The sequence below is a fragment of the Entelurus aequoreus genome, linkage group LG06 (genome assembly GCF_033978785.1).
Source record: "Entelurus aequoreus isolate RoL-2023_Sb linkage group LG06, RoL_Eaeq_v1.1, whole genome shotgun sequence".
Taxonomy (NCBI): Eukaryota; Metazoa; Chordata; class Actinopteri; order Syngnathiformes; family Syngnathidae; genus Entelurus; species Entelurus aequoreus.
In genome coordinates, this window is record NC_084736.1 from 29,780,877 (window position 1) to 29,806,460 (window position 25,584).

General features: G+C 38.8%; 1 protein-coding gene across 1 annotated transcript in view; it reads left to right on the forward strand.

Annotated features, from left to right (window-relative positions):
- The first annotated feature begins 940 nt into the window (after positions 1-940).
- grin2aa (glutamate receptor, ionotropic, N-methyl D-aspartate 2A, a) overlaps positions 941-25,584 on the forward strand; it is a 485,324-nt gene continuing 460,680 nt past the window's right edge. The window contains exon 1 of the mRNA XM_062050498.1: positions 941-1,126. The gene's annotated coding sequence lies outside the window, so the exon portion shown is untranslated. The remainder of the gene's footprint in view (positions 1,127-25,584) is intronic.

Consider the following 25,584-nt stretch of genomic DNA (forward strand, 5'->3'; position numbering starts at 1 on the left):
ATAAATAAAATATGGAATTGACCTGCAGTGTGAACAAGGCCATAGTGATACAGTTTTTGCCCATATTGGCCATCTGCATTGTCATGTTCAGTTCTTTGGAGACATTGTCCATAGAATCTGGCGTGAATTGTTGTTGTTTGGTGGTTGCTCCAGGTTGTGCCTCTTGCCTAAAGTCCGCTGAGGTGGGTTCTGGCTCAGGCGTGATTCTGCAGGATAAGCTGTAAGATTTCATGAATGTGTAGCCCTGACTGTTCTGTATTCACGAGTGGACTCGTGGGTGAAGATGCAGGAGTTGACTTTCCTCAGCATTGATCCCTCTTCTATGCACCATTGCTTGTTGCACCATTCATCAGCTCTGCTGTTTCCCCACTTTGCCAGGTCGGATCGACTCCACCGTGCACCGTTCCCCAAAGACCTATCAGGAGTAAAGCAGTCCCTTTTTCCAGGAGAAGCGCAGGAGAAGCGCAGGATGCGCGATTCACCCCAACTCTCCCCCTCCTGAAGGCGCTTTAGCGCATGCAGAGAGGCGAGAACCGCCAAGAGTCCGTCCATCCTTCCAGCCGCCACCGTCTCTGCAGAGCGCGCACGAGTGCACACTTGGCGCACACATCCCGTAAACACAAAACGTGCGCGACGAGAGGGTTGAGGGGCGGTGGGGGTTTTGAGAGAGAGCGGGTCACATGCACGCTCTCTGCGGGCTGCGGGATCTCTCTACTGGTCCGCGAACGTGCGCGTCCAGCCTGCCTCTACCCTTCTCCTCAGCCCCGGGACGGCAATGACGAGAGACCGAGCGCTGTGATCTGGCAGAGGCAGCTCGAGCCCCCCACCATGCGCGGCGGGGCCAGCAGAGATTGCAGTGCAGCATCAGCCGCAGGCGCACGCACAATGAAGACTGGATTACTACAACGTTGACGTTCTTTGCCGTCACAAAGTGAGAACAACCTGGAATTCCACTCTTTTTTTTGGCACGGTGGAAATTATCGCTCTCCCGATATTTGGTGGTTTGTTTCCCCCCCCCCCCTCCTGTTGTGCAGGGTTTGAGAGTGAGCACCATACGAGGCTGTAAGGGGACCGTTGCAATGTCATCTCACGCCACTGTTTTGGAGCTCCGTGGAAGGGAGACGCTGTAAGTACTTTGGTATTTTTCCCCCCTCCGTGTTCCGCATGCCGGGGATCCCACGCCTATTTTTTTTTTTTTCACCCCCTCTTTGCTGGTGCTCTCCTCGGACCGGGTTCCCCACAGGCGTCCCCGAGCCAAAGTGCGGCACCCACACCACACCAGGCACAACATCTGTCTAATTTGAATAAGAAACAATAAAAGAACGGGCCAAAAAAAAAAACCTCTGCATGGATGATGCGCTCTAATTAGCTTCTAATTCATCGTGTTGGCGCAGTGAGATTGGGTACACAACCCACCTCTGTAGGTGCACCCCCCCCCCCCCCCCCTTCGTCTTCTAAAATCCGTTACTTTGACCATGAATGTGGCATGAAAGGCATGGTTGATCAGACATCTCTTGTGAAACAGACCGTTAAAATGAACTAAAATCTGCGGCTTTTACTCAAATTGGTCGCTGGCACAACTTTTAGTTGGTACCCACTCCATGCCAGGATCAGAACCAGCTTTAATGACTAAGTTATGTTTCACGCACAACAAATTGGACTTGGTAGACTCTGCTCTTATTGTTCAATGTAAACAATACATATGAGTGAGTAACTAAGAAGTACTTAAATCCCTAATATGTGCAGGGTGAATAAATAGTAATGCATTGGTGAATAGAGCAAAAGCAAAGAGATGGTACATTCAGTTCCTTATTGGTTAGTTCATAAACTGGAATCACATTTTCTTTGGTCAAAACCGTGTTAGAACGCTGGCTTTGGGCTTTTGGGGGGTGGATATAGTGTCCTCAGAAGACAGTTGTCCGCGGGGTGCAGGAGGCTTCCCCTCTTGTCGCCAGCAGGGGTCACACTTGCATTGCCTTGCCTCCATCCTCTCCTGCCCTGCTCCCAGGCGCCAGTCACGTTGTTCAAGCGCAGTTCTCGCCTCCTCCCACTCTGTAAAGGCGTCAGCTGCAGCCCATGGAGGGCCAATCCACATATATATATATATATATATTTTTTTTGGACAGAAAAAGGAAATAAAATATTAACCCACCTCCCCCCATGTAGATTGAGGCCAACGCCAAAGCCTCTTTCGCTTCTGGGTTTGCTGCCTACCTGGGAGACGCTTAAAAGAAACATGTGATGGTGGCATGTCATCAAATCTTTGTTTTGATACCAAATTAATTACTTTGAGCACACCTGCCAGGTCTAAGATAAGCAAATTGTAAGACAGTTACTGTGTCATCAGTATCGTCCGTGGCTAACGCCAACTCCGAACGTGGGCCCCTCAGAGAGCACTTTGGGGAAACGAAAAGACTGCAATCCTGTTTATTGCCCACTACTACAAAACGAGGCTTACATGCACGACAGCAAACTCCTTTTAAGTTAGCGCGGAATGAACAAAGCGTCTATCTGACGTGAGTGCAGCCGAGCAACCGCGGAACACGCGATAGCGCAAGCAGTTGATATCACCATTACATCATCTTTATACTTCTATTAATATGCCCCATTTACTCGTCTGCTGAGACGCAAGTAGCTCAAAGTCTGACTGATGTACATTAAAGGAAATGGCTCCCTAGAAGGAAGTGTTTGTGTTTCCTAGTTCCAATAAATCCAAATCCAATAACATGTTAGGTTCATTGATGACCCCAAATCGCCCGCGGGGTTTGAATGGTTGTCTCTTCTCCGATTGGCTGTCCGTGGTGTAGCCAAGGGTAAACTGCGGGCTCCCAGTGCTGCTCAGATGCTGGCGTTTAGTGAAATTTCAGCCGGCAATTAAAAGAGTGAGGCGGTAAGTGACTGATTCAGCTGGAAATGGTATAGGAACAGACGACGGTGCTCATTACTCCTGTAGTCTAACTGCAACATTGTGTTAATTGTGTTAAACTAACACGTTTTTAGTGGCTAATTAATCATTAGAAAACCCTTGTCTCAACTGAAAACCCATTTCAGGAGGCAGTACAATGGCTACCTTTGTGGCATTGTGAACTTGATTACATCCTCGAAATGGCCAGATTGAAGTTTCATCTGAAACGTGTCAGAATGTATTTGTTTATAGAAACTGTCGTATACAGTGTTTCCATTAAAACTGTCATCAGTTCAAAGTCCACGGATGAACGGCTAGATTCAACCTCGCCGATTAACTTAATGCTACCATTTGAAACATTTACTATTGCTTGGATTTGAATGGCGTCCGGCTCATCAAATATGCGTGGTGGACAAGCCAGGGTCTGTTCCTCGAAGAAAAATGCCCTACGTTTGCCTTGTTTTCGGCTGTACGAACAGTCCACATCGCGAAAAGGATGAACTTTTTCTTCAGAGTCACTTGAGAAGTAATCGTGAAGGGCGAAAGAGTGCAAGATTTTACGAAAGACGACGACAAAAGTGGTACGCACTCCAGTGCAAGGGAGCAAAGTCGAAGAACGCATGAGTGTGCAGTGATCACTTTGTTAAATGATATATTTTTTATACACTTTACTCGTTTAGTATTTCCCATTAAAGTATTATCTAGTTATTATTTGTAGTGAATTAAAAAACCCCCCACAAAAACAATGTCAGGGTTAGTGATACTTAGTCAGGAAACGTACTTCTAAGTCTCCGCAAGTACATATGACAACAGGACAACTATCAAATATGGTGATGATTCAGTAGTTGTTAGTTTATTAAATGGATTGCGGTCTCAAGTGTCGAGCTGTCAGGTGATAGTTTGTTTACATGGACTGGTCCTCGAAAGATGCAAAGTCAAACCACGAAATACAACCTTACCCGAGCAAAAAAATATGCATATTTATCCGAGAGAGTCTTGATACCAATTTCCTTAACCCAACCACACACAGATAAATTAAAGACCTCTGTGCTTTTCCAAGTTTTTGACTGAATGATGTCTGGAGCACAAGATAGTTCGACATGTCTGGGAACTCCACAGACTGATAATCATTGATGTCGCTCAACAAATCCTTTTTTGATAAAGTATAAGAATCATTCCATTGCATAGTTACATTTTTTTGCACATATCTGATTTTTGCTTGAAGATTTAAGCCTCTTTTGTACTCAGATAGTTCATCTTGGCTTGGTTGACCACCACTGCTTTTCACTTGTGGGCAGAAGTGACGTGACAGAATACAAGCAATAGAAGCAGACAGTACGGACCTGCCGGAAAATGTTGATTGTCTACTTTTATCAATATTGAAATGACGATTATTCATTATGTTAGGTAAGGCTTATCAGTGTGGCCCACAGGTCGGCAATCTACAACGTGACATTATAGAGTAATTAAAAATGAAATAATAATAATAATAACAAGGCTAAATAAACGTTACATACGCATAATCAAATAGAAATCTTTGTGTTTTGATTCATTAGTAGTAGGGATGATGTTTGATAAGAAATGATCGAGTTCGAGCCCATTATCGAATCCTCTTATCGAACCGATTCCTTATCGATTCTCTTATCGAATCCAGATAGGTTGTTGTATATGGAAAAAAACACAATATTTGGTTTAACAAAAGCTCACTTTTATTTTATAAGAAAAACATAAAATAAAATAAATAAATAAATATTGACTGTTACCCCCCTAAAAAAAAATTAAAAAAAATATTGACTGTTGTTACCCAAAGTATATTAAGTGGGATTTTTCAGAAAAACAAATATATACAGTAACACAAAAACAACCTGTCTCTGTGATCACTATATGTGAATAGCCATGCCTTGAGGCGTTTTTTCCGGTCCATTATTTTTGCTGCTTGTGTGACATCACAGGAAATGACGCAGCTCAGTCATTAGGGCATTTCTTGTAGGACGGGATTCGTTCCCAGGGATTCGAATAAAGAAACAACTCTTTTTCTTTACTATAGTGGCCTCGATAACGGGAACCGGTTCTCAAAAAGGGATTAGAGTCCATGGAATCGGTTCTTTTCTTATCGAACGGTTCTTTTCTTATCGAACAACCGGGACAACCGGTTTCGAACATCATCCCTAATTAGTAGTGATCCACCAAACTTAGGGCCACCAAAACTTAGACTTATCACACACAACACTGGCAAAACCGGACGTTGCGATGACTTACTTCAATACATCCGACAAAGACCCATGCACTGTGATCTGTGAACATACCAGGGGTGTCTTCTGTGAGGACATGCTCAACGTCAGGTTCAGTCATCTAAAATCCAAACATTCCGATTGCCCCATTAACTCGGTCTGCGGCGCCATTCAGTATTTTGCCTGTACATTATCATTTGTATTTTATATTGCTGTAATACCAGTGGTAAATAACTATTGCCTCGATTTAAGTGTGGTGAGTACACAGTCTAAACCATAAATGCAACGGTAACAATAATTGGCATGATCATTTTGGTTTGTCCGTTTGCGGCCCCGGTTTCCTAATTTTTGATTTTGGCCACAAATTTAAATTTTACTGCATCAATTTTCTTATAAATAAACACATTTACATGACAGCTTTAGCTGTATTTATCCATTTTGCAGTTTTATTTTGAGGAGTCTTAAAAAAGACAGCCCCGTCGTCGATTGGACAAATAACTTTGTCGAAGTGTCTCCAGCACAGATGCAAACATCCAGTCGACTGAGCAGAGTACATGATATTCAGATCTTGGTTTTTTCCCCCGAATGCACGGCTTTTGACCGTGGTACCCTGCCTTGTTTGATAATTTTTTTTAATGGAAGACGTTCCGTTGTGATGACATACAACGCTGCGATTTCTTAGCGAATATTGCTACACAGATTCACACATTCACGCAACAGCTGATTGAGAAACATAAGTATTTTATATCCATACAAAAACAATCCGGAAGACATTTTTTATTCAGTCTATCGGTGAATGTGGGTAATTGCCGGAAGTCTAAAAGCGGTGCCGAACTCTAGAACTAGACTCTACGGACTTCAGGGCAGTGAAAACAAAGGCAACTGGCTTCAACAACCCTTTCCAAGAACCGTTCGATAAGAAAAGAACCGATTCCATGGACTCTAATCCCTTTTTGAGAACCGGTTCCCGTTATCGAGGCCACTATAGTAAAGAAAAAGAGTTGGTTCTTTATTCGAATCCCTGGGAACGAATCCCGTCCCACAAGAAATGCCCTGTGGAACATCACAGGAAATGACGTAGCTCAGTGATTAGACTGAGCTACGTCATTTCCTGTGATGTCACACAAGCAGCAGTAATAATGGACCGGAAAAAACGCCTCAAGGCATGGCTATTCACATATAGTGATCACAGAGACAGGTTGTTTTTGTGTTACTGTACATATTTGTTTTTCTGAAAAATCCCACTTAATATACTTTGGGTAACAACAGTCAATATTAATTTTTTTATTTTTTTTAGGGGGGTAACAGGTAATATTTATTTATTTATTTTATTTTATTTTTTTCTTATAAAATAAAAGTGAGCTTTTGTTAAACCAAATATTGTGTTTTTTTCCATATACAACAACCTATCTGGATTCGATAAGAGAATCGATAAGGAATCGGTTCGATAAGAGGATTCGATAATGGGCTCGAACTCGATAATTTCTTATCAAACATAATCCCTAGTCGTAAGCATGTTTATTGTTAAAAATACCAGTGATCGGACATGGTTTTTCGGACACCATACGACAATAACCATAACTTATAAGTCAAGCTGGCCTTACTTGTCTTTCAAGCTGAGCTTGTATTGATTGGAACATTCTGTATATCATGCTCCAAGCACATAGAGACCACGTTGTTGAATCCTCCTGGAGAGAGCTTATTTATCTCCGCTTGAAAAGAAGCCCCACCAGATCATCAAAGTGATTCAGAAGGATCAGCTCTTCACCCCCTTAGGAGGCTTTGAGATGCGGACGTTTGTCTGGCTGGACCGTAGGAAGACGAGGGCCAGGGAGTGTTTTTTTCTGAATCACGGCTTTCAGTTGTTTCTTCTCGGTGGAAATTTTTACATTAACTTTTATATTCTTTTATATTTTGTGTCTGTAAATAACTGATGGATGGACTCTCTTCTTTGTTTTACTGATTACGGCCTTACTGGCCTCACCAGTGTGGTCTGTTATAGTGGGGATTTATTGCCGTGTGTAAAGTAGTGAGGATGAGGGTCCGCGTCTTTACCGTATTTTCCTGACTACAGAGCGCACCGGTGTATAAGACGCACCCACTAAATTTAAGAATACCAAAAAAAAATCCTTATATTAGCCGCACCGGACTATAACCCGCAGATATATATGTTGTGAATTGAGTTATTCACACATAATTTTTTTTACTTACATACCTTTTAATTGTGCCTGTACTTCGGCAGTAAAACGGCTGATAAAGCAAAACAGAAGTCATCGTCATGGACCCACTAGCTGCGGAAGCTAGCTCTCCAATCAGCTAAACAGACTCAATAACTCCACTGTGACGTTTTGGTGAATTTACCCAGAAATTTGTGAAACTGAAACAATACAAAAAGAATGCCATCGTAAGGTAGTAATACTAACACACAGACACGTCTTAGCATATTAGCTAATTACGATAGCACACACAAATATGCACTCCTACAGACGTCGCACATGGGGCGGTTTAGTAAGTACGAATTGTTTTAGTTACATTGTAAAACTTACAAACGTTGCTTGGAGTGCCGAATGAAGAATCCGTACGGGTAAAAACGCTACGCACGATTAGAAGACAGAACGCCACTTGTACTTCCGGTTCAAAGCTTTAAACAGTAGGAAACACTTGCAGGCATTCAACCAGCAGCACCTACAGTGTGAGAACTCCTCCATAAGAAAGCTCCATCGGAGCGGCGTGGCTCGGTTGGTAGAGCGGCCGGGCCAGCAACTTGAGTGTTCCAGGTTCGATACCCGCTTCTGCCATCCGAGTCACAGCTGTCGTGTCTTTGGGCAAGACACTTCACCCACCTGCTCCCAGTGTCACCCACATTGGTTTAAATGTAACTTTTAGTGGTTAGAGTGTCCGCCCTGAGATCGGTAGGTTGGAGTTCAAATCCCAGCCGAGTCATACCAAAGACTATAAAAATGGGACCCATAACCTCCCTGCTTGGCACTCAGCATCAAGGGTTGGAGTTGGGGGTTAAATCACCAAAATGATTCCCGGGCGCGGTGCCGCTGCTGCCCTCTGCTCCCCAAGGGGATGGGTCAAATGCAGAGGACAAATTTCACCACATCTAGTGTGTGTGTGACAATCATTGGTACTTTAATCTTAATCTTATAATGGGTTTCACTATGTAAAGCGCTATATAAATATATTTTACTTCACTTCACCACACCATTTCAGTTTTTGCATGTGTTTAATGAAAACTATTTGCGTTATGACCATAAGCGAAGAAAAATTCATGAATTAGCCGCGCCGTTTTATAGGCCGCCGGGTTCAAAGTGCAGGGAAAAAGTAGCAGCTTATAGTAAGGGTGCACCAAAGCCTACGTTGCAAAACCCAGAATTGTGTTTTGATGGAGGCCGAGAGCACTCCTACAAGCTCCTTCACGCTAAGGGGAATTAGCTGAGGTGCATCTGATCCGGGTGAAGTCCTCGGGCACTTCTCGTTGGAGGTGTTCCAGAGACTCATCCAGCTGGCCCTGACCCAGAGCAAGATGGACAAATTACAGCTGATATGACCCGAGAGAGTCTTGGAGGTCACCCAGGAGAGGAGAACGTATGCTACGGCAGGGTTAAATCTGCCGCCACCACGATTAAAAGCTGCATCAACGATAGAAACGACAAGATACTCGGGTCGGGACACGTTTCGGAGCCCGTGTGTTTGTCGGATCATGTTTTTTCTTGGTGTTACTAATCTTTTTGAAACCTAGGGCGCTATGATTTCCGCGTTAGCGGAGTTGAGGAGGATGGAATAACGATTTTGGCCAATAAGAAAAAAATAATAATTTTAAACATGAAAAAGTCGCGGAAATCAATGCCATACACCTAACATCCACTGTAATGATATCAAGTACATGCACATATCTAGTCGATACTACTATGATTACATCGATATTTTTTGGCATCACATCTTCTTCCATTTTTTTTAAATGTATATTATGTTTATAAAGTCAGGAAATACGTCCCTGGACACACGAGAACTTTGAATAAGACCAATGTATGATCCTGTGACTGTCATGTCTGTGTGACCATGTTTTGATTTAGTCATGTTCGGTTTTGTTTTTTGGACTCTTTGTGCACTTTTGTTTGTTTTGTCACCATAGCAACCCATTAGTTTTCACCTGTCATGTCACGCACCTGTTTTCACGTTCGGACTCACACACTTGTTGTCAATCATGTCTGTATTATTTAAGTCCATTGTTTTCTGTTATTTTGCCTGGCGACATCACACTTTATGATCACTCTTCTTCATGCCTTGTTCACAGTTCCATGCCAAGTAAGTTTTGTTTCTTGTTCATAGTTTTTTGCCTTTGTGCAAGTCTTTTATTTTCATAGCCACGTTTTGTACTTCCGCCTTGTGCGCGCTTTTTGTTTATTCCTTTTTGTAGTCATTATTAAATCATGTACCCACCTTCACGCCACGTATGGTCCAAATCATTTGCACCACGGTAGAACAAATCACGCCAAAGTCCAAGCCTTGACAGTAACTACTTGGTATCGGATTGATACCTAAATGTGTGGTATCATCCAAAACTAATGTAAAATATCAAACAACATAAGAATAAGTGGTTATTACATTTTAACAGAAGTGTAGATAGAACATGTTAAAAGAGAAAGTAAGCAGATATTAACAGTAAATGAACAAGTAGATTAATAATTAATTTTCTACCACTTGTCCTTAATAATGTTGACAAGATAAAAGAATGATAAATGACACAATATGTTACTGCATACGTCAGCAGACTAATTAGGATCCTTTGTTTTTTTTACTTACTACTAAAAGACAAGTTGTCTTGTATGTTCACTATTTTATTTAAGGACTTAACTGCAATAAGAAACATATGTTTAATGTAACCTAAGATTTTTTGTTAAAAAAAAGCCAATAATGCAATTTTTTTGTGGTCCCCTTTATTTAGAAAAGTACCGAAAAGTACCAAAATAATTTTAGTACTGTACCAAAATATTGGTATCGTTACAACACTAGTCCTACCCATTTCCCACATCATAGCAATGACTTACACATATGTTCACTCCCTGGACTCTCTATGTACACATTTCAAACATTAGTGTTGATACAACACTTTTCTTCATGGCTATGTCAGTCATTTATGAGGAGACCAATATCTTTCCCCCCCCTCAAGTTCAAGACATTTACCAATACTCTTCCTCTTTGTACTTTGTAAACACTTGAACAATTTCTTAATGTGGATCATTTTAGTACTTTGATTTCATTGCTTAATCAATACCATCATTTAATTCCACAAACTGACATGCTAAATGTTTTAAGTGTTGCACATGTTTAGGTTACATTTTTCCTCTTTTGTTGAGAAGAATTGTTGAACATTCTCGGCTTGCAGGTTATATTATACATCATTTTAGCTGTTTGCAAATGCACCAAATCATTGACTTTCATTTACATTACATTTATTAAAAAAGTCATTCCGTTTGTAATTAAAATCACTGTTTTGTTAAAGTAACAAGTAATTCGATTTATTTTTTAAAAGGAGTTTTCTGAACACTGGTTGTAACGTACATAAAAGCAATTAATTGGATTACTCGTTACTAGTAACACCGTTTTTCGAAACACTTTGGCTTAAGATACAGTGCAACATACATTTTGCAATTCTTCAAAAGGTGATTTTTAAACTGATAAATATTAACGGTGGATTCGTAGGATATATGGTGTTATTGGGTGTTAAAAAGAACAACAATGTAAACACCACATTTTAAAGGCACGCGCACACTCCGCTTTCATGAAACGTCTCTCAACTAAATATGTCAGTTCTAAGATTTTTTTAAGCAATGCATTACTACTTTCCCTCGTAATTCAATACATTTATTACAAAAGTCATTCCGTTTGTAATTAAATCACTTTTTTGTTAAAGTAACAAGTAATTCGATTTACTTTTTAAAATGAGTTTTTTTTAACACTGGTTGTAACGTACATAAAAGCAATCAATTGGATTACTCGTTACTAGAAAAACTAGTAACGCCGTTTTTCGAAACACTTTGGCTTAAGATACGGTGCAACATACATTTGTGCAATTATTTAAAAGATAATTTTTAAACTGGCAAATATTAACGGTGGATTCGTAGGATATATGGTGTTATTGGGTGTTAAAAAGAACAACAATGTATACCGAACCAAAACCTTAATAAGATACACTTAGCTATACTGTAAGCACCACAATTTAAAGGCACGCACGCACTCTGCTCTCATGAAATGTCTCTCAACTACACTGATTGATTGATTGAAACTTTTATTAGTAGATTGCACAGTACAGTACATATTCCGTACAATTGACCACTAAATGGTAACACCCGAATACGTTTTTCAACTTTTCCACCTTAATCAGTGTGTGAATGTGTGTGTGAATGGGTAAATGTGGAAATACTGTCAAAGCGCTTTGAGTACCTTGAAGGTAGAAAAGCGCTATAGAAGTATAACCCATTTATCATTTATCATTTAATCAATTCATGGTAACACATGCCACATATTTGATTTTTTTACTCAAGGCATTATTATTTTCCCTCGTAATTCATTACATTTATTAAAAAAGTAATTCCATTTGTAATGAAATTAGTTTTTCGTTAAAGTAACGGGTAAAAAGGAGTTTTCCGAACACTGGTTTAATGTACATAAAAGCAATTAATTGGATGCATCGTTACTAGAAAAACTAGTAACAGTGTTTTTCTAAATACTTTGGCTTAAGATACTTTGCAACATGCATTTTTGCAATTATTCAAAAGGTCATTTTTAAACTGATAAATATTAATGGTGGATTTGTAGGCTATATGGTGTTATTGGGTGTTAAAAATAACAACAATGTATACCAAGCCAAAACCTTAATAAGATCCACTTGGCAATACTGTAAGCACCACATTTTAAAGGCACGCACACACTCTGCTCTCATGAAACGTCTCTCAACTACATATGCCAGATATTAGATTTTTTTAAGCAATGCATTATTACTTTCCCTCGTAATTCATTACATTTATTAAAAAAGTAATTCCGTTTGTAATTAAATCACTTTTTTGTTAAAGTAACAAGTAACTCTAATTGCTTTTTAAAAGGAATTTTCCGAACACTTGTGGTAACGCACATACAAGCAATGAATTGGATTACTCGTTACTAGAAAAACTAGTAACGGTGTTTTTCGAAACACCGTTACTGTGCAACATACATTTATGCAATTATTTAAAAGGTCATTTTTAAACTGATAAATATTAATGGTGGATTCATAGGATACATGGTGTTATTGGGTGTTAGAACGAACAACAATATATACCGAATCAAAACCTTAATAAGATCCACTTAAAAATACTGTAAGCACCACATTTTAAATGCATGCACACACTCTGCTCTCATGAAACGTCTCTCAACTATATATACCAGATATTAGATTTTTTTAAGCAATGCATTATTACTTTCCCTTGTAATTCATTACATTTATTAAAAACGTAAATTCCGTGTGTAATTAAATTACTTTTTCCTTAAAGTAACGAGTAAAGAGGAGTTTTCCGAACACTGGTTGTAACGTACATAAAAGCAATTAATTGGATGACTCGTTACTAGAAAAACTAGTAACGGTGTTTTTTGAGACACTTCGGCTTAAGATACTGTGCAACATGCATTTTTGCAATTATTCAAAAGGTCATTTTTAAACGGATAAATATTAATGGTGGATTTTTAGGATATATGGTGTTTATTGGGTGTTAAAAAGAACAACAGTGTATACCCAGCCGGCTTTCCGGATCAATTTGTCAATCCGGTTTAAGTCCTTTTTGCTGGTGCTGCTCCCCCAACAAACCACCGCAAAGTACAGGGCACTGGCCACAACAGACTGAAAAAAAGACCTTCAACAGCTTGCTGCAAACATTAAAGGACCTCAGGAAAAAGAGTATGCTCATGCCCTTCTTGTATACAGCTTTGCTGTTGTCAAAAATACCGAGCCAGAAACCGTGGACCCCTCCAAGATACACTCGCTTTGTGCATAATTTGATCAAAGTCACATGCAGGATTCTCACAGGAACGAGGCAATAATTCCCCCGGACCGACTAAACAATAGACAAGGTTACCACAGTGGAGGTCCGCAGGGAAGTAATTGAATTTTTCATCGCTCATATTGCTTTTCATCCCGCGTTTGCCGCCGGTGCTCCAAGACACGGTTATTCAATAATAAATTCCACTCTGTCAAGGTAACGCTGAACAACCAATTAAACATGAAGATGAATATGCCCAAAGCTACGACACTAAAAGACTTTGCTCTTGTCTCATTGACTAGACAAGTAAATAGCGACGGAATAAATAAAAACGCAGTAAAGAACTTATAGAGATCAATGGAAGAGATCCAGCAGATGGAAGGAAAAACAATGGAATATTCATCTTTGAGAGATGAAAATATCTTTATTCCTGCGCAACACAGTAAAACACACACTTCGCATGTGCATGGAGCACCCTGGCCCAGACTTTGTAAATAAATCATACACATAGAGTGTATACAGTATGTTAATGCAACTTTAATGCCATTTAGGACGATATAGGAGGCAGCGCTGCCATGACTGTGGCGCTAAATGCTGTCATATTAATCATGGTATCGAGATAATGCAAGCTGAATTATTGATGCGTGTGCGAGCGAGTTATGTGTGAGAGGACCGGTTGGAATATGCCAACAATGGGGTTTTTTTTAATGGCGGATACAAACAAACATTCATCCTATTGTGTCGTGTTTTTCGGTACTAAAAGTGTTACCAGAGATTACCCACCTCCCTGCCAAACAGCGTTCACTTGGCGGTGCCAAAAGAGGGGTAGCCTTTTGTGTGACGCCGTGCTACTCCCTTTCTTTTTTTGCATCCACTCAACTTCCTTCATCCGTTTTCAACCTGCTCCTTTTTTCCCCGAAATTCCGACGTGGTGCCGGGCCAAATGCTGACACTCTGTATTGGAGTTTGATCCACGCATATTTTAACGGATCAGTAGCCTGCTCGCCATTGTGACGTGTTTTTGCCCACCTCAGCAGGCTGGCATTGCAGGGCGAGTCTCCTTCATGCAGTGCAGCATTTAAATCACATTTTAAGCAGCATTGACTTGTATTTTCTCAAGGCCCCTGCAGCTCTATGCGAGCACATGCGATAGAGTTTGTGAATTGCCAATACAAGTCCACTTCGGACAACGTTCTCTGGGGCCTCGTGTAGCAAGAGTTGCGAGGATTTCCCAAATAGTCCGTCTGCGTTAGCGCTTGTAATAACAATATCACTCATATATGGTTAATTTTCAGGTCACGACATGTAAATGGAGTATTGTTGGCACTTTCTGGATGTTTTTAGTGACTATAATGAGAGGACCCTGTTGACTAAATGTTAAGCTTTTAGTTTAGTTTAGTTTAGTTTATTAAGGATCCCCGTTAGTCTATTTACCCTTTTTTGGAGTTCATCATAGATTTTTTTTTTTTTTTATTGTTATGCCTTGGCGAGAATGAGGTCACAGATGCAGAAGGGGGACGATTGACACATACTTTATTTTAACAGTTTTCTTTGAAATCTCTTTGGACAGAGTGATTAAAACAAAGTGGCTACAAAATCTATCTTTGATACATTAGAGTAACAACAGATAAATATCATAGGGCATAAAGCAATAAACGGAAAATCACTCCATAGGGAGGAAAAAGGCAAAAGCAAAATTCTACACAAATCTAATAACAACAAAAAAACAACAATCTATGATGAACTACAAAAAAGGGTAAATCACTCATGCAGAGGAGACAAGAAGCTATAAACAGAAAGAACGCTACAAAGAGCTGAGAGAACTACAAACTAAAGTGCTCCAAGAGGAGGAAAAAAGGAAGGCAAAGCACTATGGAATTAGCACAAAAACTTGACCAAAAATCTTTAGCAAAACAAAAAATCATTCTTTCTCAGAGGGAATAAAGAAATCATTAAATAAGGCAAGGCAATACTTATCAACTTGGTTCGAGACTGTGGACGAAGGCTGGAGGTACGTGACGAGACGATATACTCTGGCACAAGACAAGAGGAGGACGAGACATTTATACACATGAGGGAGGGTGACACAGGTGGGCACAATCAGGAGAGACATCAGACCAGTGAAAAGGGAGGAAAGGCAAGTGATCTGAAACGAGAGGGAGAGTTAACCTTTCAAAATAAAACAGGAAATGACAAGACAACATGAAACCAGACGAAACCCAGACAAGACTTTACCCAAGTGTGACACCGCTAAAATAGTCCGTCTGCGTTAGCGCTTATAATAACAATATCACTCATATTTGGTTAATTTTCAGGTCACGACATGTAAATGGAGTATTGTTGGCATTTTCTGGATGTTTTTAGAGAGTATAATGAGAGGACCCTCCATCTGTTGACTGAATTGTTAGCTTTTATTATGCATTCAAAATCGTAAATAAATAGTCGAGCAGATTTATGACACCAAAAGACCTCCAAAGTTTGTGGATAAATAGATATGATCAAAATAGTACCAATCTCACGGAGCCAGATACGTGATCCTTTACGTAGAGGAGGAACCACAGATCCCTTCACCGTCAACAACAATGCTAATGGAGCAGACTTTGTGAGAACCCACAACGATTACTTTGGGAAAAAAATGATGATCCAGGACCTTATATTTTTGAGCCCGAACATAAAGAGGATGAGAAATAACTTTCAGAAGCTGAATGCTAAACCAGTCCGCTAAAATAGTCCATCTGCGTTAGCGCTTATAATAACAATATCACTCATATTTGGTTAATTTTCAGCTCACGACATGTAAATGGAATATTGTTGGCACTTTCTGGATGTTATTAGAGAGTATAATGAGAGGACCCTCCATCTGTTGACTCAATTGTTAGCTTTTATTATGCATTCAAAATCGTAAATAAATAGTCGAGCAGATTTATGGCACCAAAAGACCTCTAAAGTTTGTGGATAAATACATGTGATCAAAATAGTACCAATCTCACAAAGCCAGTTAGATCCTTTACGTAGAGGAGGAACCACAGATCCCTTCACCGTCAACAACAATGCTAATAGAGCAGACTTTGTGAGAACCCACAATGATTACTTTGGGAAAAAAATGATGAACCAGGACCTTATATTTTTGAGCCTGAACACAAAGAGGATGAGAAATAACTTTCAGAAGCCGAGTGCTAAACCAGTCCGCTAAATTAGTCCATCTGCGTTAGCGCTTATAATAACAATATCACTCATATTTAGTTAATTTTCAGCTCACGACATGTAAATAGGTTATTGTTGGCACTTTCTGGATGTTTTTAGAGAGTATAATGAGAGGACCATGCCTCTGTTGACTCAATTGTTAGCTTTTATTATGCATTCAAAATCGTAAATAAATAGTCGAGCAGATTTATGACACCAAAAGACCTCCAAAGTTTGTGGATAAATAGATATGATCAAAATAGTACCAATCTCACGGAGCCAGATACGTGATCCTTTACGTAGAGGAGGAACCACAGATCCCTTCACCGTCAACAACAATGCTAATAGAGCAGACTTTGTGAGAACCCACAACAATTACTTTGGGAAAAAAATTATGAACCAGGACCTTATATTTTTGAGCCTGAACACAAAGAGGATGAGAAATAACTTTCAGAAGCCGAGTGCTAAACCAGTCCGCTAAATTAGTCCATCTGCGTTAGCGCTTATAATAACAATATCACTCATATTTAGTTAATTTTCAGCTCACGACATGTAAATAGGTTATTGTTGGCACTTTCTGGATGTTTTTAGAGAGTATAATGAGAGGAGCATGCCTCTGTTGACTCAATTGTTAGCTTTTATTATGCATTCAAAATCGTAAATAAATAGTCGAGCAGATTTATGACACCAAAAGACCTCCAAAGTTTGTGGATAAATAGATATGATCAAAATAGTACCAATCTCACGGAGCCAGATACGTGATCCTTTACGTAGAGGAGGAACCACAGATCCCTTCACCGTCAACAACAATGCTAATGGAGCAGACTTTGTGAGAACCCACAACGATTACTTTGGGAAAACAATGATGATCCAGGACCTTATATTTTTGAGCCCGAACACAAAGAGGATGAGCAATAAGTTTCAGAAGCCGAGTGCTAAACCAGTCCGCTAAAGTAGTCTGTCTGCGTTAGTGCTTATAATAACAATATCACTCATTTTTGGTTCATTTTCAGGTAACGACATGTAAATGGAGTATTGTTGGTACTTTCTGGATGTTTTTAGAGAGTATAATGAGAGGACCCTCCATCTGTTGACTCAGTTGTTAGCTTTTATTATGCATTCAAAATCGTAAATAAATAGTCAAGCATATGTGTTCTTGTCTTACATAAAGATTGTGAATGATTAACAGGTGAGGGATGCATGCATTATAATCTAAAATGTACTTTTAGCAAGTTTGAGACGAAGAGGAATCTGGTGTGTCAACAATAGCAGCGTAAGTTAGCATTAGCTCACTGCTATCAATGGGCCACTAAAATAGTCCATCTGCGCACTGTAAGGCGCACTTAGTACCAGTAGAGTGGAAAAAGTAGTTGCCTCTATATTGAAGATATAGCCTGTAGAAATGTTCGTACGACAGCTGTTAGCGGTTAGCGGTTAGCTATCGTATCCTCCTACGGTGTGTCGTGAAGCATGTTTAGCTAGGGATGAAACTTGTAAGAAACTTACTTTATTTGTTGCCACGGAGGCGAGGATTAGTGATTTAGAAGTAGCTAAAACACTGCAGACTGCGGATGGACGTTAGCCTCTAGCTAACGGCTAACAAGAGCAAGAGCAAAACACCTCTTGCAGAGCCATGCTTCAGCGTTTCGAGCTTCAACTTTATCGTTATTATTATATGGGAATGGTCAGAGGGTACTGGGGGCGTGGCCTGGGCAGTGTCAAAATGACAAAATCGTCTACTTTACATAATTGTTTTTATGTTTCTTCTCTTCCTAAGGCTAAAAAATGTTTTACGTATATTTAAAGACAAACAATTTTTTGGTTGCAGGGTTTTCACTAAAAGTTGCGAAAATTGAATTCCAAAATTGCATTAAAAGCATTAAATGTGATATCCGGAGGCATTAAAAATGTAATTCCGTGAAATCACACATGCTAACCGCTAACCGCAAGTCGGCGATTAAAGGCAGGCTGCAGTTAACGGTGCAACATTTCTTTGGCGTGACCAACAAAGCAACTTCTGCTGTGGCCACGACGCCACCACAATTGGCAGCTGCTGCTACCACTGCAGAAAAAAAAGACATGCATTCTCAGATAAAACAGTCCTGTGAGCCGATTCTAATTAACCAGAGGGTATCAAATAATGTAAACTTTTCAGCTATTCAAGATTATCATGGTTATTATTATTATTATTATTATTATTATTATTATTATTATTATTATTATTATTATTATTATTATTGTTATTATTTTCTATTATCATCATCATATATTTTTCTTTTTACATTCCATCGTTTTGCTGTATTTTTCAATTGTAGCTGCTTATTTATAACAGAGGCTGCACTTTGTACACCCCTGGTTTATTTACATAAATTATTCTGCCTTTGCTGAATGTTGGAATTTAGTTTGGCAAATAAGTAAACAGTCATTTAAATTAGAGATTAAAAAAAAACTCTCCATGGGGTTGTTTATTGACTGTAACGTTACTGTAAGAGTAAGCACACAAAGGAAAGTACATTAATATACACAGGAAGTTCACATACGTGTAAGAATTGTGTTGAATCAACAATACATTTTGGGATAAACTGTAAAATAAATCAATACTAGCAGACAGGATAAAAGTTGGCTCTCATGCCGCTAGCCTAATGCTAACACACAATGGACGACCCCATTGACAGGCTAACGGAAATTAGCATCAAGATTGTTTTAAACTTGTACAAACATTTAACAAATGTGATTTTGGAGATTTTTGTCATTTTAAAACAAATAACTTCAGCAATTTTTTTTGACGGTGAAGTGTAACCTTATACTAAAATGTGTATGTGAAACACGATTGATTAACGTAACGATTAATTGACTAATCAGATTATGAAGCGCACACATATCAAATGGTTGTAATTTAGCCATTAGCTTTTAAATTCGTCTATAGTTATTTTTCGGCATGCGCTAACTTACAATAAATACAAACCCCAAAACCTTTGAAGTTGGCATGTTGTGTAAATGGTAAATAAAAACAAAATACAATAATTTGCAAATAATTTTCAACTTATATTCAATTGAATAGACTGCAAAGACAAAATACCAGACTTTTGATCCTTCAGGCGGTACTGCATCAAAAACCGACATAAGTGTGTAAAGGATATCACCACATTGGCTCAGGAACACTTCAGAAAACCGCTGTTCGTAACTACAGTTGGTCGCTACATCTGTAAGTGCAAGTTAAAACTCTACTATGCAAAGCGAAAGCCATTTATCAACAACACCCAGAAACGCTGCCGGCTTCGCTTGGCCCGATCTCATCTAAGATGGACTGATGCAAAGTGGAAAAGTGTTCTGTGGTCTGACGGGTCCACATTTGAAATTGTTTTTAAAAACTGTGGACGTCGTGTCCTCCGGACCAAAGAGGAAAAAAAACATCTGGACTATTCTAGGTGCAAAGTTGAAAAGACAGCATCTGTGATGGTATGGGGGTGTATTAGTTCCCAAGGCATGGGTAACTTACATGTCTGTGAAGGCACCATTAATGCTGAAAGGTACATACAGGTTTTGGAGCAACATATGTTGTCATCTAAGCAATGTTATCATGGACGCCCCTGCTTATTTCAGCAAGACAATGCCAAGCCACGTGTTACAACAGCGTGGCTTCATAGTAAAAGAGTGCAGGTACTAGACTGGCCTGCCTGTAGTCCAGACCTGTCTCCCATTGAAAATGTGTGGCACATTATGAAGCCTAAAATATCACAACGGAGACCCCGGACTGTTGAACAACTTAAGCTGTACATCAAGCAAGAATGGGAAATAATTCCACCTGAATAGCTTCAACAATTGGTCTCCTCAGTTCCCAAACGTTTACTGAGTGTTGTTAAAAGGAAAGGCATTGTAATACAGTGGTAAAAATGCCCCTGTGACAACTGTTTTGCAATGTGTTGTTGCCATTAAATTCTAAGTTAATGATTATTTGCAAAAAAGAAATAAAGTTTCTCAGTGTGAACATTAAATATCCTGTCTTTGCAGTCTATTCAATTGAATATAAGTTGAAAAGGATTTGCAAATCATTGTATTCTGTTTTTATTTACCATTTACACAACGTGCCAACTTCACTGGTTTTGGGTTTTGTAGTTGATTATTATTAGACTACTACAAAAATGTCCATGTTAAAGCAAGGACAGGCACGCACTGTACTGACACAAACTATCAACATGTACGTAAACAAAAGACCAACTGTCAAAGTGTCAGGTTTAAACACTGATGACATCTATTAAACAGACGAGAAGCAAAGAATCATGCTCAATTGAGGAGAGACGTGTTTTGGGCTGTACTCTAGTTACAGATCCAAACAACGTTCTAAAGTCCCGCCCACATGCTTCCTCTATTTACTTGGGAGGTCCCTGGTTACATCACTGAAGCTGTCGCTGAGGGAAGTGGGTAATCTCGACAGCTCTAGTTAGACACAATATATGATTATACAAAAATGCAAATGTGCTGACAGTCGTGATATTGCCTTGTCTCTGCTCTGTCTGGGTCACGATACTCGATGTTCGGCCTTGGCAGTCAGCAGGCCGAATCTGGAAACAAACACTGATGCGAGACTGGCTTGCAATCTTTTGGATTGCCAGCTTTGCACAGACAAAGAAAAATACAATTTCAGCACAATTGATAATAACTATAGCAACGGCCCTTAAGCATAAGAGTTGTGTGATAATATATACATAATTATTCTAACACAAAGTAGCAGCATTCAAAACCACAAAACAGCACCAAAGCTAGCTAGCTTCCTCAATAAAAAAGTGCAATTTGAGATTACAATGTGTTCAGAAAAATGCATAAAGACACATTTTTAGTTTCAGTTTGGCTAAAATGATAGTGGAATTGATTTTTCACACAACTTCGTCTCTCTGTTGTTAGCTAGCTAACTGTTTTCAGATGTGTGAACATGATTGCACAAGGTTTTTCTAATCATCAATTAGCCTTCTGAGCCAATGAGCAAACACATTGTACCATTAGAACACTGGAGTGATAGTTGCTGGAAATGGGCCTCTATACACCTTTGTAGATATTGCAACAAAAACCAGACATTTGCGGCTAGAATAGTCATTTACCACATTAGCAATGTATAGAGTGTATTTCTTTAAAGTTAAGACTAGTTTAAAGTTATCTTCATTGAAAAGTACAGTGCTTTTCCTTCAAAAATAAGGACATTTCAATGTGACCCCAAACTTTTGAACGGTAGTGTATATATATATATATATATATATATATATATATATATATATATATATATATATATATATATATATATATATATATATATATATATATATATATATATATATATATATATATATATATATATATATATATATATATATATATATATATATATATATATATATATATATACATATATATATAGAATCATTTGGTACTGATAAACATTAAACTAACTCAAATAACTATGATAAATGAACATTAACTCGGAAGCACGATATATAAAACATTTTATCCTACAGAACACACATGAATAAAATATATTTTTTCATCGAAACCAAGAAGTCAGGTATAATAGCGACAATGAACACGTTTTGTAGTCTACAAACTTTCTAAACAGGGTTTGAACACGCGGCCCCTCTGGCATTGTAATGCACCCACTCATGGGGGCCCCACTATTTTAGAAGAGCTGCTCAAGGTAATGTTGCACTTTTCAATGCCAACAAAGTCATGTACTCCAAAAAAACGCTCCAACTAAGTAATGTAAAGCTCCACTTTTCCAAAAAGCGCTAGCTTAATGCTAACATACCTTGGCTTTGCTATTAGCATTAGCGAGTTTACATGGTGATTTCAATTTAATTCAAGTTATTTAAGACTACAACTAAGATGCACGTTACAATCAAACAGTACTTACAGTTTTAACACTTTTTAGGGCGCAACACAAAAACACTGGAGAGCAGTTATCATAATCAGCTCATTTTTAAATGATGCAATTACAAATGAATTTTATTATCAACACACAAAAAAGTGCTGAACATTTGCTTCCGTATCAGTTCAAATTTTATCGGTACCCACTGAAAATTGCAGCGTTTTTTAAATAAATATTTTTATTTTTTTATGAGCTTTTGAGCTCATCTGAAATCTGATTTTGACTCCATCTCACCCAAAAAGTGTTTGCGGCGACACCAAATCATGCAGCCTGTCATCTGTCAGCGCATCGACATATCATCTTGCCATATGTTTCATGTCCTTCTGACTTCAGTGACACACACACACACACACACACACACACACACACACACACACACACACACACACACACACACACACACACACACACACACACACACACACACACACACACACACACACACACACACACACACACACACACACACACACACACACACACACAATCTTTCATGCTCTCCGAGCACTGGGAGTCCAGCGAGTCTCCCGAGGGAGATGAGGGTGTAAATTGTCGAGCTTGTGAGACAATGATGATGTCGCTGTACTTTTCTGCCCTGGCTGATACGGAGAGGCTGATATCAGCCTTACATGTATTGGGACCCTCGCATTAGAGCGAAAAAGTAGACTCATGTCCTTTTATTCTAAAAATGTCTGAAATAACGAGAGATAAATACAATTGAAGTTTAATGATGTATTCTTCAAAAAAATAGTACCATATTTTCTGGACTATAGGGAGCGCCAGCATATAAGCCACACCCACTAAATCCATGTATAAACCGCAGCGGACTATAAGCTGCAGATATATACATTGTGAAATGTGTTATTTACACAGAACTATTCTGTAAATGTTTATTTACATACCTTAATTGTTTCCAAACCGTGTCTGTAACACGGCAGTAAAACGGCTGATCAAACAAAACAGAAGTCATCGTCATGGTCCCGCTAGCTGCGCAAGCTAGCTCTCCAATCAGCTAAACAGACTCATTAACTCCACGGTGACGTTTTGGTGAATTTACTGAGGAATTTGTGAAACTGAAACAATACAAAAATAATTCCGTTGTGAGTTAATAATACTAACACAGACACTCGTAAACGTGCTAGCATATTCGCTACTGCTAACGATGCTACCTTGATTACATTAAGGTATCACGTACAAATATGCATGAAAACACTCCTACGGACATCACACACGGGACGGTTTAGTAAGTATGAATTGTTTTAGTTATGTTGTAAATCCTCCAAATGTTGCTTGGAGTTATTCATACTAACACAGACACTTGTAAACGTGCTAGCATATTCGCAATTGCTAACGACGTAAGGTTGTTTACAATAAGGTAGCATGAACAAATATGCATGAAAACACTCCTACGGACATCACACACGGAACCGTTTAGTAAGTAAGAATTGTTTTAGTTATATTGTAAAACCTCCAAACGTTGCTTGGACTGATGAATGAAGAATCCACACGGGTAGAAAAACGCTATGGAAGGGTAATTGCACTTCCGGTTGAAAGCTCTAAACAGAAGTGCAATGAACTTGTCCAAAAAAACATAACACACCATTTTCTTGTTTTTTGGGGGGAAAATTATCGCATTATGGCTGTCAGCGACAAAAAAGCCATAAATTAGCCGCATCGTTTTATAAGCCGCAGGGTACAAAGTGTAGGAAAAAAGTAGAGGCTTTATGGGGAAGTTAAGAAAATAGCAATACAAGCCATCTCTAAAACGGTCACCCTTCTTGCATGCTTTTGTCCGCCTAGGGCAGGGGTGTCCAAACTTTTTCCACTGAGGGCCGCACACTGAAAAATCAAAGCACGCGGGGGCCATTTTGATATTTTTTCATTTTCAAAACCAACACAATATACACTTCTTTTTTTTTTTTAACCTTTGGGGCTCCCTCAAGTTAGGTCAGAGGGACCCAGAAGGGTTTCAGTCTTAAAAGGTTAAAAATAAGTCATTTTTATTAAACGCTTGAATCTCTAATTCAACTTCAGGTGAATATATATATATATATATATATATATATATATATATATATATATATATATATATATATATATATATATATATATATACATATACATAGATATATATATATTATTTTTTTACATTTCATGAGCTTTTTGTAAAAACCCTATTTTTGGGGGTAAAAATACAAAATATACAATATTTTTCCCAAAAAGAGTTTCAAAGTGGAATATTTGATGTGAAGTAATTGAAGCCCTAAATAGGTCAATAATCCATAGCAAAATTGATTTGAATTTATTATTATTATTTTTTTTTTTTTAGCAAAGACAGGTGTTTTTAATTCCACTAAAATTCTTGGGGATCTAAAAGTGCTCCAGTAATAAAAAGGTCATGCTTTTTTTTTTTTTACATTCAACACTTAAATCTCTATATCAGCTTCTGATAATCTATAGTGTAATTAGTTTAGTATATTTATAATAACAATCGATATAATAATTAGTTTAATTAGCATTAGTATATAATTAGTATGTATTTTTTAAAATAATTTTCATATTTTACATGTTTTTTTGTTTGTTGTATTTATGTCCCTTTTGTCCTTGAATCAGTCAATAATTCATAGCAACATTGATTTTGATTCATTATTTTTTGAGAAATTATTTTAAAAAATGGTGTTATTAGAGTCAACAATGCAATTTTTTCTCGTAGCATTTCACCTATTTGCTCTTTTATTCTACTTTTTAATGTTTTTTTAAACATTTTTTTAGTATTTTTAGAATGATGTGCCGTGGGCTGGTAAAACATTAGCTGCGGGCCGGAAATGGCCCCCGGGCCACACTTTGGACACCCCTGGCCTAGGGGATCGAAATTGAAAGTTAACTTGGCACACACATTCGTCCCGTTCCTGGTAGCTCTTCTTCCGGAACCTAAATGAGATACACTCTGTGTGTACTTGCAAGGATATTAAACACGTGGTGCGTTCATGAACCGCACACAATATCCGGCAGGTGGGAAAACACACTTTGAAACTGCTGCTTCTCCCGAGGATCGGCATCAAAACGCCGCCCGCCAACACTTTCTTGTTGCGATTTTTAACACGTCCTACCTGGGTACTGTCACACCGTTTCAGGCTCACTGTGTTGCACTGCTCTTGTCATTTACACGGCAGGACGCCTACTTTGCTTTTACTGATGTTTTATTAGTACCTAGCAGGACACGCTTCGGGTCCCAGGTGAGGTGAATCATAACAGGTGACGTAAACCACCGCTGGTCTCTCATTGGTGGAGGAGATATTTTTGGATGAAATGTGATGATATATTGCTGGG